The sequence below is a fragment of the Typopeltis vanoorti genome, chromosome 7 (assembly GCF_054136105.1).
Source record: "Typopeltis vanoorti isolate ZY-2024b chromosome 7, IOZ_Tvanoo_1.0, whole genome shotgun sequence".
Classification (NCBI taxonomy): domain Eukaryota; kingdom Metazoa; phylum Arthropoda; class Arachnida; order Uropygi; family Thelyphonidae; genus Typopeltis; species Typopeltis vanoorti.
Genome location: NC_143555.1, coordinates 54,587,464 through 54,600,593, shown reverse-complemented (window position 1 = coordinate 54,600,593; position 13,130 = coordinate 54,587,464). Strand labels below are relative to the sequence as shown.

General features: G+C 34.6%; 1 protein-coding gene across 6 annotated transcripts in view; it reads left to right on the top strand.

Moving 5' to 3' along the window:
• The window catches only part of Ask1 (apoptotic signal-regulating kinase 1), a 937,451-nt gene that overhangs the window by 276,644 nt on the left and 647,677 nt on the right, over nt 1-13,130 (top strand). The gene's annotated exons all lie outside the window — the stretch shown is intronic.

Sequence of the window (13,130 nt, the reverse complement as noted above, 5' to 3'; positions counted from 1 at the left end):
AACAAGTCTGTCAGTAATATTTAAAATAGGCTATTAGCTTGGGCAGATTAGTGGAGTTGTCTTTTTAATAGGGCTAAGTGCAAGATTTTTGAACATCCTTAAGTCTAATATTGTTTACTATATTTGAAAAATTGTGCTCCTCCAAGAATGAACGTAATTTGAGATTCAAGGTTAGTGATTTATAAAGACCTGAAATTCTGGGGAAAATATTGCAAGATTGCAGTATAATGCTGTTATGGTAAGAAGAACATCATAGTAGGGATAAGCAGGTTGTATTACTGTTATACTGGATCTTAATTAGACTCTACCTGAAATACTATGCACAAATTTGGTTGCCTGATTTCTGTAATATCATTGAAGAGTGTACAGAGATGAGTAACTTATTCAATATCAGGACTCTGGTATATGGGTGAATAAGTAGAGTAGAGGTGATTTGTTAGAGGCATTTAAATTTTATGATATATATATATATATATTTAAAGGGGATGATTAATAGAAAGGTGGAGGAGAAAAAGAGAGAACTAGAGAATGAGAAAAAAAAGAACTATAAGTTCATTATTGTTAAATTATGGTCACTTAACATTCAATTTGAGTTATATTATATTCTTTTGGTTTATTAGTCAACCATAAATACCCAGCCAGTCTTTTGAAAGATAATATAACGAAATCGGATTCCTTCATAAAGAACTCTAAGCATTTCACGGAAAAATTAAAAGGCATCACCATCTTAAATACAGACATACTTGCAAGTCTTGACGTAGTGTCGTTATTCACAAACGTACCTGTTGAAGAAGTTATCAAGATCATCGAAAATCTCTATCCATATGACGACATAGTTCAGATCTTTCACCATTGCCTCAAATCAAATTATTTTAAAGTAAATAATACTATTTATGAACAATATGATGGCTTAGCCATGGGCTGCCCCTTGTTATCTCCCTGCACTGATTTGTTCATGGAAAAACTAGAAGCTGATATCCTGTCCAAAGTAAATCCAAAGCCGTTGATTTGATGGAGATACGTAGATGATATATTCATTATTTGGAAAGACACAGAAAACATAAAGTTCGCATTAGAGCTGGAAAAGAATAATCAATTACCTTTTCTAGATACACTAATAAAGAAACAAGAGAATGGACAAATCCAGCTCACAGTATATCGAAACCTACAGACACTGGATGTTACCTACATTTCAAATCAGCTCACCATTATGCACAAAAACTCAGCATTATACATATGCTTAAAAATAGAGCAAAAAATATTATCTCAGAAGAAAATGATCTCCTTGATGAACTCACTCTCATATCTCAAACACTGATAAACAGTGGTTATCAAAAAATATAATCCAAAAGATTCTTCATAGGAACAATCCACAGTTACTACCTCCTGTCACACAATGTGCATCGTCTATTGGCATCCCTTATGCTGGCTCAGTTTCAACAAAAATAGCCAAACTCATGAGGTCTTTCAATGTCAGAGTTGCTCTTAAACCTGTCAAAACTATACGACACATCTTAAGATCTCCTAAGAACAGTAATGCGTTTTACAAATATGCAGATGTATACAACATCCCATGTTCCTGTGGGTTAAATTATATAGGCCAAACTTCAAGAAGCTTAGAAATTCGAAAAAGTGAACATACATATAGGAGATGTTAACAACAACAGAACAGACACTTCAGGATTAGCCCATCATTTCTCGATTTCTCACCATTCCATCGATTGGGATAACAGCTCTATGCCTTATATAGAAGAAGATTTTAGATGTAGAAACTTCAAAGGAATTGCAGTTGTACTCCAGACAGGAGATAATCTAAACAGAAATCAAGACAGGACCAGCTCTACTGACGGTGTAACGCGTGCATTTGCACGGGGCAGCAAATTTTTTTTTTTTTGGGGGGGGAAGCCAAAATGAAAGTGAATAAATAATAATAATAATACTGCGTAAGATCGCAGTTTTTATAATAAGTTGACTAGTGACTTATTATGTCCATGATGCTGTTTCTATTTCCAACAATCCGTCGACCAATGATACTCATGTAATGCTCTTCGGTAATCGAAGCTATGCGAGTCATTCTTCGCTTACCCCCTTTCCCTCTCACCACTCCTCTCTATTCCTTGCATACGCAACAATGGAGTCTGCAATAAAACTGCATTTAAAAGTTCATTATGCGATATTATATTTCTATCTTGTGCTTGTTAACTTACTATGAATTGAATTTCCCACTGTTAACTGGTATTAAATTCTGAATGAGAGGAATTATAATATAATAGTATCTCATTCAGAGTTTAACATAATCTGCCATTTCCAAGGCCAATTTTGTTCATCAGAATAAATGTTAAAATATTACCTACTGCTGTGTGCCACTATTTTGTATAATATATTGTAATATATTTGTAAAAACTTGTAGTTGTTAGTTGTATTAATCATGCTAATTCTTAGTATTGTGTATGCATACCATGTAAACTAAACAAGGAAACTTGGAACTTAATCCAATTATATGAATTACTGCCTAAGGCAAGACACACAATACTAGAAAATGAGTCATATACGAAGTAACTGAAATTTCTACTAGAGTCCTTCTCTTTGAGTAACGTCTGTCGATACTGTAATCTACAGAACATTTGTTGTTTTTGAGCATGTGGCTGCACTGCATAGTTCAGAAAGCCTGGACAGAGGGACGAATTCCTGATGATTGGAGTAGAGCTCTCATAGTACCCATATATAAAAAGGGAAATAAAACTGAAAGTGAGAATTACAGAGGTATTTTCCTACCGAGTGTTCCTGGCAAGATATATGCAAGTATACTTGAGAAACGGTTGAGAAGAATTGTGGAAGAAAAGCTTGGTGAAGAACAAGCTGGATTCAGGCCAAATAGAGGCTGTCAGGATCAGATCTTCACTTTACGACAAGTAGTCGAGAAAGCATGGGAATATAACAAAGATCTGTATTTAAGTTTTGTCGATTTGGAAAAGGCATATGACAAGGTGCCAAGAGAGAAGCTATTCAATACACTGCAGTTATATGGTGTCAATGGGGCATTATATCAAGCAATACTTGGTCTTTATTTGAGTTGTAAGTCAGCAGTTAGAATTGAAGGAAGTACAGGAAGATGGTTTAATGTTAAATCTGGTGTGAGACATGGATGTACATTATCCCCTCTGTTATTCATTATCTATATGGATCACATTATGAAGGAAAGTGGTATTGAACATGATATCAAAATTGGAGATGTTAATGTCAGCTCTTTGCTTTATGCGGATGATGTTTTACTTCTAAATAAATCCACTACAAGTCTGCAAGATTCTCTGACTAAATTGAATAGCTGTTGTAATAGATATGGTATGAAGGTCAGCAATAAAAAGACAAAGACAATGAAAATAGGCAGAATCATTGAAAATGTCAAGTGTGTTGTGAATGGAGAACCTGTGGAACAAGTAAAACATTTCAGCTATTTAGGCACGATTTTTACTGAAGATGGTAAATTAAATATAGCAATTGACAAAAGAATCAGCAAAGCTGGTATGGTGGGAAGTCAATTGAATAAATTCATATGGAATAAGAGAGAAATTAGTCAGAACAGTAAATTAGCTGTATACAAAACAGTGTTCAAACCAGTTTTAACTTATGGATCTGAGAGCTGGGTCAGAAGTAAAACACTTGACCAAAGACTAGAGACTACAGATATGAGGGTACTGAGAAAGATGAGGGGTGTGAACAGATTTCATCAATGGCAATATCGTATTAATAACGAGGATATTAGGAAAGAACCTGACATTGTCAGCATCCAGGAATGTATTAGCAGAGCTAATCTCAGGTGGTATGGTCACTTAAACAGAATGGGCGAGGAAAGATTAGCAAAACAAGTGTTCTCTGCCAAGTTGGCAGCAAAACAACCCAGAGGAAGACCAAGATATAGGTGGATTGATACAGTACAAAGTGCTTTAGACAATAGAAATATAAGATCTGATAATGTTGGAGTCTTGACAAGTAACAGACTGATTTGGAGGAAAATTGTAGATAGGAAATTAATAATGATGTAATTTTTTTTCATGTAGTACTATCATATCCTGTACACCCCTTGAGGGTACATGGCAGGAATTTGATGATGATGATGATTTTGCTCGGTATTAGTGACTGTTATAGTGATAAGTTTTTTTTAGAGTTTTATGTAAATTAGTAGTTAGTACAGTGTTTCAACCTCCATTAATTACTAAATAATACCATACTAATAATAATATTTTATTGTAGCATTTAAAACAATTTATTCAAATAGATTACAATGTCCGATATAAGAAAAAACTATCAGGTGCAGAATATCGCAAACGGAAACTGGAAAAAGAATGTGATATTCAAAAACATAGCGGGACTTTACTTAAATATCTAAAAATCGAATCAGCTGATGTAGGGTAGGAGGAAATAAGTAAATGTACTGAAAGCAATGATTCTCAGCTCATGGCAAGTACTTCTAACTCGGATCCCAGTAACATAGACAGTGCAAGGAATCTCGAAAATGAGACTGATATGACAATTTCCGAATCTAGAGATTTAAATGATGAACTTGATAGGTACACTGATCCAGCTAGATGGAATCCTCCTATAGGGCAGGAGGAAATAAGTAAATGTACCGAAACCAATGATTCTGAGCTCATGGCAAGTACTTCTAACTCGGATCCCAGTAACATAGACATTGCAAGGAATCTCGAAAATGAGACTGATATGACAATTTCCGAATCTAGAGATTTAAATGATGAACTTGATAGGTACACTGATCCAGCTAGATGGAATCCTCCTATAGGGCAGGAGGAAATAAGTAAATATACCGAAACCAATGATTCTGAGCTCATGGCAAGTACTTCTAACTCAGATCCCAGTAACATAGACATTTGCAAGTAATCTCGAAAATGAGACTGATATGACAATTTCCGAATCTAGAGATTTAAATGATGAACTTGATCGGTACACTGATCCAGCTAGATGGAATCCTTCTTTAAGCAATGCCAAAAGACTGGAAATCGTAAAAAAATGCCCGCCAGAGAAACCAAACAGTGATTTCATTTTTCCACTCGGCTCTAATGGTAGGAAATTTTCATAAAATTTTTACACCAGGGAATTAAGCATTGGAGAACATATTAATCGATCATGGTTAGTGTATTCAAAAGAAAAAGATTTTGTTTCTGCTGTAAGTTGTTTTCCTGTAATATAATGTCATTCACTACTGATGGGTATAATGATTGGGGTCATTTGTATGTGTATCTTAATGAACACAAGAAATCTAAAAAACATTAGGAGCTGATAAAAAGTGGATTGAATTATCATCCAGGCTTAAATTAGAACAGAAAATTGATTCAATGCAACAAAAGTTATTAAATTCAGAAATTTGGCACTGGAGGAGCATAATAGAACGCCTAATTGCTATTGTCCAGTTTTTGGGCCAACAATGCTTACCATTTCGTGGAACATCTGATAATTTATATGACCCTGACAATGGAAATTTTTTACAGCTTGTTGAACTGATTGCCAAATTTGAGAGTGCTATGTCTGAACATTTAATGAGAGTAGCTTGTGGTTCGGCCCAACATTATCTTGGGAAAAATATTCAAAATGAATTGATTGCTCTCCACTCTGGAACCATAAAAATCAAATAATTTCTATGGTTGAGAAAGCTAAATCTTACAGCATAGGTGCAGACTGTACTCCTGATGTAAGCCACATTGAACAATTAACACTAATTGTAGGATTTGTTAATACGGATCCAACTGATATCAACATTCATGAGCATTTTCTTGGTTTCATTCCTGTAGAAGCCACTACAGGCTCAGTGTTAACCGAATGTATCGTAAGAAAATTATCAGACATGAATATTCCAATCGCGAACATGCATGGCCAGGGTTATGACAATGGATCGAACATGAAAGGAAAGCATCCAGGAGTTCAACAACGCATTAGGGACTTGAACCCAAGAGCTTTTTATATCCCATGCTGTTCTCATTCTCTCAACTTGGTGGTCACTGATGCCGCAATGTCATCTAGAGAATGGATTTCATTTTTTGAAACGGTTCAGAAATTGTATGTTTTTCTTAGCGTCACCACTGTGTTGGGGAATCCTTAAGACACATACTGTAACCCTAACGCCCAAGCCATTAAGTACAACTCGCTGGGAATCTAGAATCGACGCTATTCGTCCTTTAAGATACAATATTGAGGAGTTTTATTATGCACTGATAGAAATTGCTGATGATGAGTGAGTAGACAAAATGGCGAGACATGAAGCTGAAATCCTTGCTCTAAAACTTAGAGACTTTAAATTTTTATGTTGTCTGGTTATATGGCACTATGTTTTAAATGAAATTAATGTTGCAAGTAAACTGTTGCAAAGCATAAAGATGTAATTGTCTAGTGCGTAACAATATTGGGTAATGTTCTCAGAAATGATAAATCATTTTAAAATTTTCTTGTCGATGCTACAACATTAGCTGAGAAAGTCGAAGCTGATGCTGATTTGAAACCAACATTCGAAAGTATACCAGATTGCATCAGCAGGAAAAGCAACTTGATTATGAAGCAAGAGATGAACCTATTTTAGATCCCAAAACAAAATTCAAAGTTGAATTTTTCTTTTTTATTATTGATGTTGCAACTAATTCTATTGAAGAAAGGTTTGAGCAATTGGAACATCACAGTTCACATTTTTCATTTTTATATACATCTCTAAATTAAATCTGAGAAGACAAATGAGCTCTTAGACAATTGTAAAAACCTAGAAGCTGTTTTAACACATGAAGAAAATAGAGACATCGATGCAATTGAGCTATCTGATGAACTGAAAGTAATGTCCAAATTAGTACCAGAAAATACGCCGCCAGTTGAAGTTCTTTGTTTTATTGTTGAAAATAACTTTGCTCGAATGTCGCTGTCGCCCTAAGAATATTACTGACATTGCCTGTGATGGTTGCAAGTGGTGAGCATAGTTTCTCAAAACTGAATCTTATTAAAACTTACTTACGCTCAACAATGGCCGATTGGAAGGACTTGCCATGATTTCAATTGAACATGAAATCGGTCAGAAATTAGACTATGCAGACCTAATTTCTGATTTTGCAAATATGAAAGCAAGAAAAGTGTATTTTTAATCAGTAGATACTAAAAACAATATAAATTCTAATTAAAATGTGAAAATAGTGCTAAAGCTATAACGTGTAGATTCTATAGTTAAGTGTAACTCAACGTTCACCGTTGTACAAGTGAAGATCATTCCACATGTGTAAGTAATAAATTATAATTACGGTTCATTTAATTGTCAATTGATGAAGTCAATGGTTTATTTTATGAATATGCAGTATTTTAATCACTTTATCAGTGCATTATTATTAATGGTACTATATTTAAAATTAATGATAATGAAACTGATGTTGAACATAATGGTTTTCAAAATTCCAAAAGTTAATTTGAGGTTGGTGCTGGGGCGGCAAGTAATGGATTGCACGTGTTGGCAAAAATTCTAGTATCGAAGTATGATACTGAAATACATCTGGAAAAGCCTAATAAATTCATTTAGCTTACCAGAATTTCATTTCGTGAAAAACTATATTACATGTTCAATGAACAGTGACTGAGACTCCATGCTCCATGCTTACGATGTTATGCATCAGTTTTAATTTTACTTGATTTGACTGTGCTACTCCATTCTTCTTTTATACTATTAAACGTTATTGTACCGACTTCCTTGTCCTGAAGAAGCCAGACAGAATAGCTGGTGAAACTTGTTGACGATTGTGTAGATCTTTTAATATTTATGGTTGACTAATAAACCAAAAGAATATAACTCAATTAGAGAACTATAAGATTTGGTGATCAGGAGATTTTTGATATGTCAACTATCAAGTAGACTGGTAGATTAGTGGAATGCTAACCAGAATATGTTGTGAGTGTGACAAGAGTGAATGACTTAAGTAAGACCTTTCATAGTGATTCTGTGTGAATATATCAATAATTCTGTGTGGTTTTGACCTTTATTGATTTCCTGTTAAAATGCAGGGGCTACCCCTCTCCAAAAAACTCTGCGTGATTTCCAAGATCACCCTAAATCTCACTGAGTGATCCGTAAGAGTCATACGAAATGCATCACTCCTGACCTGAACACTACAGGACAAAAAACTGAGCAGTCACTCTACTCAGTGATATGCAAAAACCTGCTACCATGCAGAACTGCTACTATTGAAGTGTTTAACCTTAACTTTGTTTAGTTGATAAAAGTGATGCAGTTATCCTGTAGGATGATTTAAATAAATTGGCATTATGGGAGAAGGATAATGGTTGCCATAATGTTGCAAAATGTAAGGTTATGCACTTTGGATTGAAAATATTACATACTGTATATCACATTGATGGTACTGGAGTGCAGGAAATTGATGAGGCTAGGGACTTGGGGGTAATGGTGAACAAAGAGTTGAAGTTCAGAGGGAATTTTGCAAGTTAGCAAATTAGCTCAAAAGTTAGCAAAATGACTCAAAGGATTACACTGCTGTTTTGTAAAGTAAAGATAAAGAGGTTATTTTCCTCTTTGTCTTTATTTATTTTACTTTTTTAAAGATTTGATCACCTGGGTTTCTTGGGCAATTGGGGGATGATAGAGAAGATCCAGAGATGAACAACCAAGCTGGTGACAGGTCTGTGGGATGTTCCCTGGGAAGAAAGTTATAGGGAGCCTACCCTATAACAAACACTTATACAGATCATATTTATGATATATGTGTACAGAATTAATAGCTGTAGAGAGGGGAGGTTGCAAAACATGCAGTGTAATTTCTTGAATGTTAGAAGGCAGTATTTTTAATATGTTTATGGCAAGAAGGTTAGTGTTATTATAAAAGTCGTATTTTGTTCAGAGATTTGGATGTTATGGAAACAAAAGGTTCTTTTTTTGTGATATCAGGATTCCACTGAAGAATGGTTTGGAGATCACAAGTTAGGATTGTAGAAGTTGTTCTGGAAGTTTTTGTTGATAGTGAGCTGAGACTGAGCAGTGTGATCACATATGATTCAGTGTGCTAACTGGACAGGAGAAATAAGTGTGCAGTATGTTAATGTATGGTATATGTTTTTGATGGTAAAAAAAGGATTTCTACAAGCAAGGTAGGTTACACTTATGTGAATGCATAGATTGTATTCAGTGAAAAATGAACACAGGCAGTCTGGAAAACTAAGTATGACAGATAGTTTTGTGAGAGCTGGAACACGTGCTAAGGTAAGATCATTAATGGTATCACAAAAAGAGTGAGGTACAGTAAAGTATGCCAGTAATGTGGGATTGGATCTTCTGATCAAGCCTCCTAAATTATACAGTGTGATAACTGTAAAACTTTTAGGTCATTGCATTTCAGAATTTCTGGTTAAATATCATTTTTTTTTGCCTCAAATATTGAAATACCTGTGCATGTGCATTTTATAGTATAACGACAATAAAATTGTTATACTTACCTTGGTATTTCATTAATCACTCTTCTTCATTTATCAACTGTGGATAATATATTTGCTGTTCTCTAATAAAGAATTTGTACTTGCTTTATGACTGGAGGTGTCTATCTGCCATAATTTTTTATTATGTCTCTTTGCATTTGTTAGTGCTTTGTGGTATCATGCAGGAGAGTGGCTATACTCTTATAGATAAACACGGCATTGTAATAGAAGGAGAGAGTTCAAATATAATTCTTTGAGGATGATTTTTAATTATTGGAAGCCTTGAAGCAGCTTAAAAATGTTCCATTTTTGTGTTGCTAGAGCAGTGCAGGGTTTCTGGATTCTGTAAAAATTGAATAAATAAAATTAGTAAAAAAAAAAAAATTAAATAGTGAATAAAAAAAAACATTAATTAACCTGATAATCTAATAGAATTTACAGTTACGTCAAAAGGACATATGTCCCTGTAAACTTCCTCTTTATTTCATAGAATTCAGCATTGGTGTTATTTGTGAAAACTGTCATCCCCATACCTTTGTAGAATACATAGTGAATGAAGGAAAAGGAAGAACTTTGAACATTTAGAATTTAGAAAAATTTATAACAATATTCAAAATTTTCTAATATGTATTATCACTTAATGAGATATTTTGTAAATGAAGCTACTTTCATTTGTTTAAAAAAAAATAATGTATTTCATATGTTCTTATTGTTTCATCATTTAAAGGTAGGAGTTGTGTTATTTGATTATAATCTATGTTGAAGGTATCTGTTTGGCAGAGGATAAGCTTTTTCTTACATTGTTTTGACATAGAGAATTTTTATTCTCCATAAGGAATGTCACCACAGAAGATACAGTACAGGCAGCCCTCGGTTTACATCTCACTTCCGTTCCTGAATAAACGGGCGTAAACCTGAATCGGCATAAAATGAACCCAGTTTTAATGGGAGGTACAAAGTTATGTTCCGCACAGTCAAAAAATATGTGTAACATTATTATATTTAAAGCTTTGATAATACATACATATATATTTGTTAAAATAAAATTATTAATAACGAAAACTAAACAAAATTATAACTGATAACTAAATACTTAAGGAATTGACAGCGTACACTAGAAATATAAAATTAAATCAACTTTAATATATACTTTCAAAATTACTTTGAAAAGATATTACATATTTCTATGTTGGAGTTCCTGGTTTTGGATCACTTACATTTTTTTTTGAAAAAAGTATCCAGTGTTAAGTGCCTAGATTTTCTTTTTCTTTCTTTAAAGAGTTCAGTGTAAGGTCGAATAGATGTGATTACACTCCTTTTTACGTTCGCACTCCGTTCCCAATTGTGTCCATTTCACAGAGTTCATCAGTCAATGTCTCCATGCTTGCAAGGATACACTGTAATTCGGCCGTTTTTATATCTTTCAGAGGACCTTCTTTGTTTTCTTTCTCTTCCTTTGGATATTGAATTAATTGTTCAGCTAATTCTTTTAAGTCTTCATTGGAAAGCGGTTTATCATAGCTCTCTAAGACTTCTGTCACATCTTCAGTTGTAATATTGTCCAATCCCACCTCTTGCGCAAGCTTGGTAACGTCTTCAATAACATTCTCCTCTTGCTCTAATTCCTCGAAGTTGTGCATAAATGCTGGAAGAAGTTTTCGTCGTGCTCCTTTTAAACACTTTGCTGACACTTTGTTCAAAGCTGTCTTGATGTTGTTAATGCCTTTCAAAATATCGAATAACCGCCAATAGCCTAATAGTTTTTTCTAAAGTGTCCAAGACTTACCATTTCCATAAATGTTATACAGAGGTAATAGGCTTTGAAGATTGATATAATCCCCTGATCCTTCGGTTGCAAAAGCGATGTTGTGTTTGGAGGCATGTAAACAACCTTGACATCCAATGGTGTTCTTACTTCAGCAAGGTTTTGAGGATTTCCAGGGGCATTATCCAAGAGAAGCAATGCCTTGGCTGGAAAATCATTTTCTTTACAGAAGTGAAGCACTGTAGGACAAAAATAATTTGTGTACCAATCTATAAAATCGTCTTGTGTAACCCAAGCTTTCTTGTTCCATTTCCAATAAACTGGCAACATGGCTTTTAGACCCTTGAAAGCGCATGGTGTCTGTGAATGGTACAACAACATTGGTTTAAGCTTCAAAGTTCCAGAGACATTTGCACCCAACAAAAGCATGTCTATCTTTTGCATAATGTTCTGGAGCGGAACGTTCTTCACAGTAAATGAAGGTGCTTGATGGCAGTTTTTTCCAGTAGAGCCCAGTCTCATCAACATTAAAAATGAGATCAGGAGGATAACTTCCTTGTTCTACACAGTCTTGAAATTCTTTAGGAAAAGCAGCCGCTGCTGCAACATCTGCACTTGCCACCTCACCACATAATTTGACACTATGGCACTTACTTCGAGACATCTCATGAACCAACCTTTGCTTCTTAAAAATGTTTCTTCACCTCCATCTGTCTTTTTAAGATATTCAAAACTTGTTGCTTTCTCAGTTATAACAGCCTGCATCAGAGGAATGTTTTTCTGATTCAAGTCATCCATCCATAATGATAATAATTTTTCCATTTTTTCACGAAGTTTACCCTTGCTATAACTTACATGTTTTGCTTTTAGTACTGCCATAGATTGTTGCGCAGACTATTTTATTCTTTCTGCATTTTTCATAATTGTAGTAACAGTCGATGGTGGAGGTAAGTTCATACTTCTACAGACATTAGAACATGTCTGCCCATCTTCCATTCTTCAAATCACCTCCATCTTCTTTACAAGTGTGATTCATTTCTGCGCCTTCTTAACACAAAGTTCTGCACTTCTTTTATCACACATGGTATGTAATTACGTACTTTATCAATTTAAATACTTATGTATGTAAAAAAAATTAAATAGAACAATTAGGTAGATTAAACAGTACAACTAGGTTTGATACATATACGTTATAGTAGCTCGGTAAATACTCAAACACTAGAGTGCCTGCTAGCGTTATTTCTCAGTCAGACCACATTACAGTAAGAAAGCATGCGCAGTCACCCGCAATTATTCTGAATCGGCATAAATCAAACCGTCGTAAACCGATGGCTGCCTGTACTTACCTGTTAAATTTTCATTTACATCTGTCCAAAAAGAAACCGAACTTTTGATAGAAAATAAAACACAGGCCAGTTATAATTATTCAAATCATTTATTTTAATCAATATACTCTCCCTCAGCTTCGCTACAGCATTTGGCATGGTCGATTAATTCGTAAAATGAGTTTTTTATATCGGTTTTTGGGATACTGTTGAGGGTCGTGGTTGCTGCCGCTTGAACGTTTTCAATAGTGTCGTATCGTTTTCCTTTCATCGGCAAATGAAGTCAGGAGAAGAGAAAGAAGTCATGGGGTGCTAAATCAGGCGAATCCAATACATAAACTTGATTGTTGCTCAAAAACTGTCTCACAATGTTCGAATGATGAGATAGTGCATTATCATGCAAAAGTGACCAGCTGCCTGCATCACAATATTCATGGCGTACGCGACAAATTCTCGCTATCAATTGCTTCTAAACTTCGAGATGAAACACCATTGACCGTTCAGCCAGGCAGAACAAATTCTTTGTGGATAATGCCCTTGGAATCATAGAAACAAATCAGCATTGTCTTTACTTTTGACTT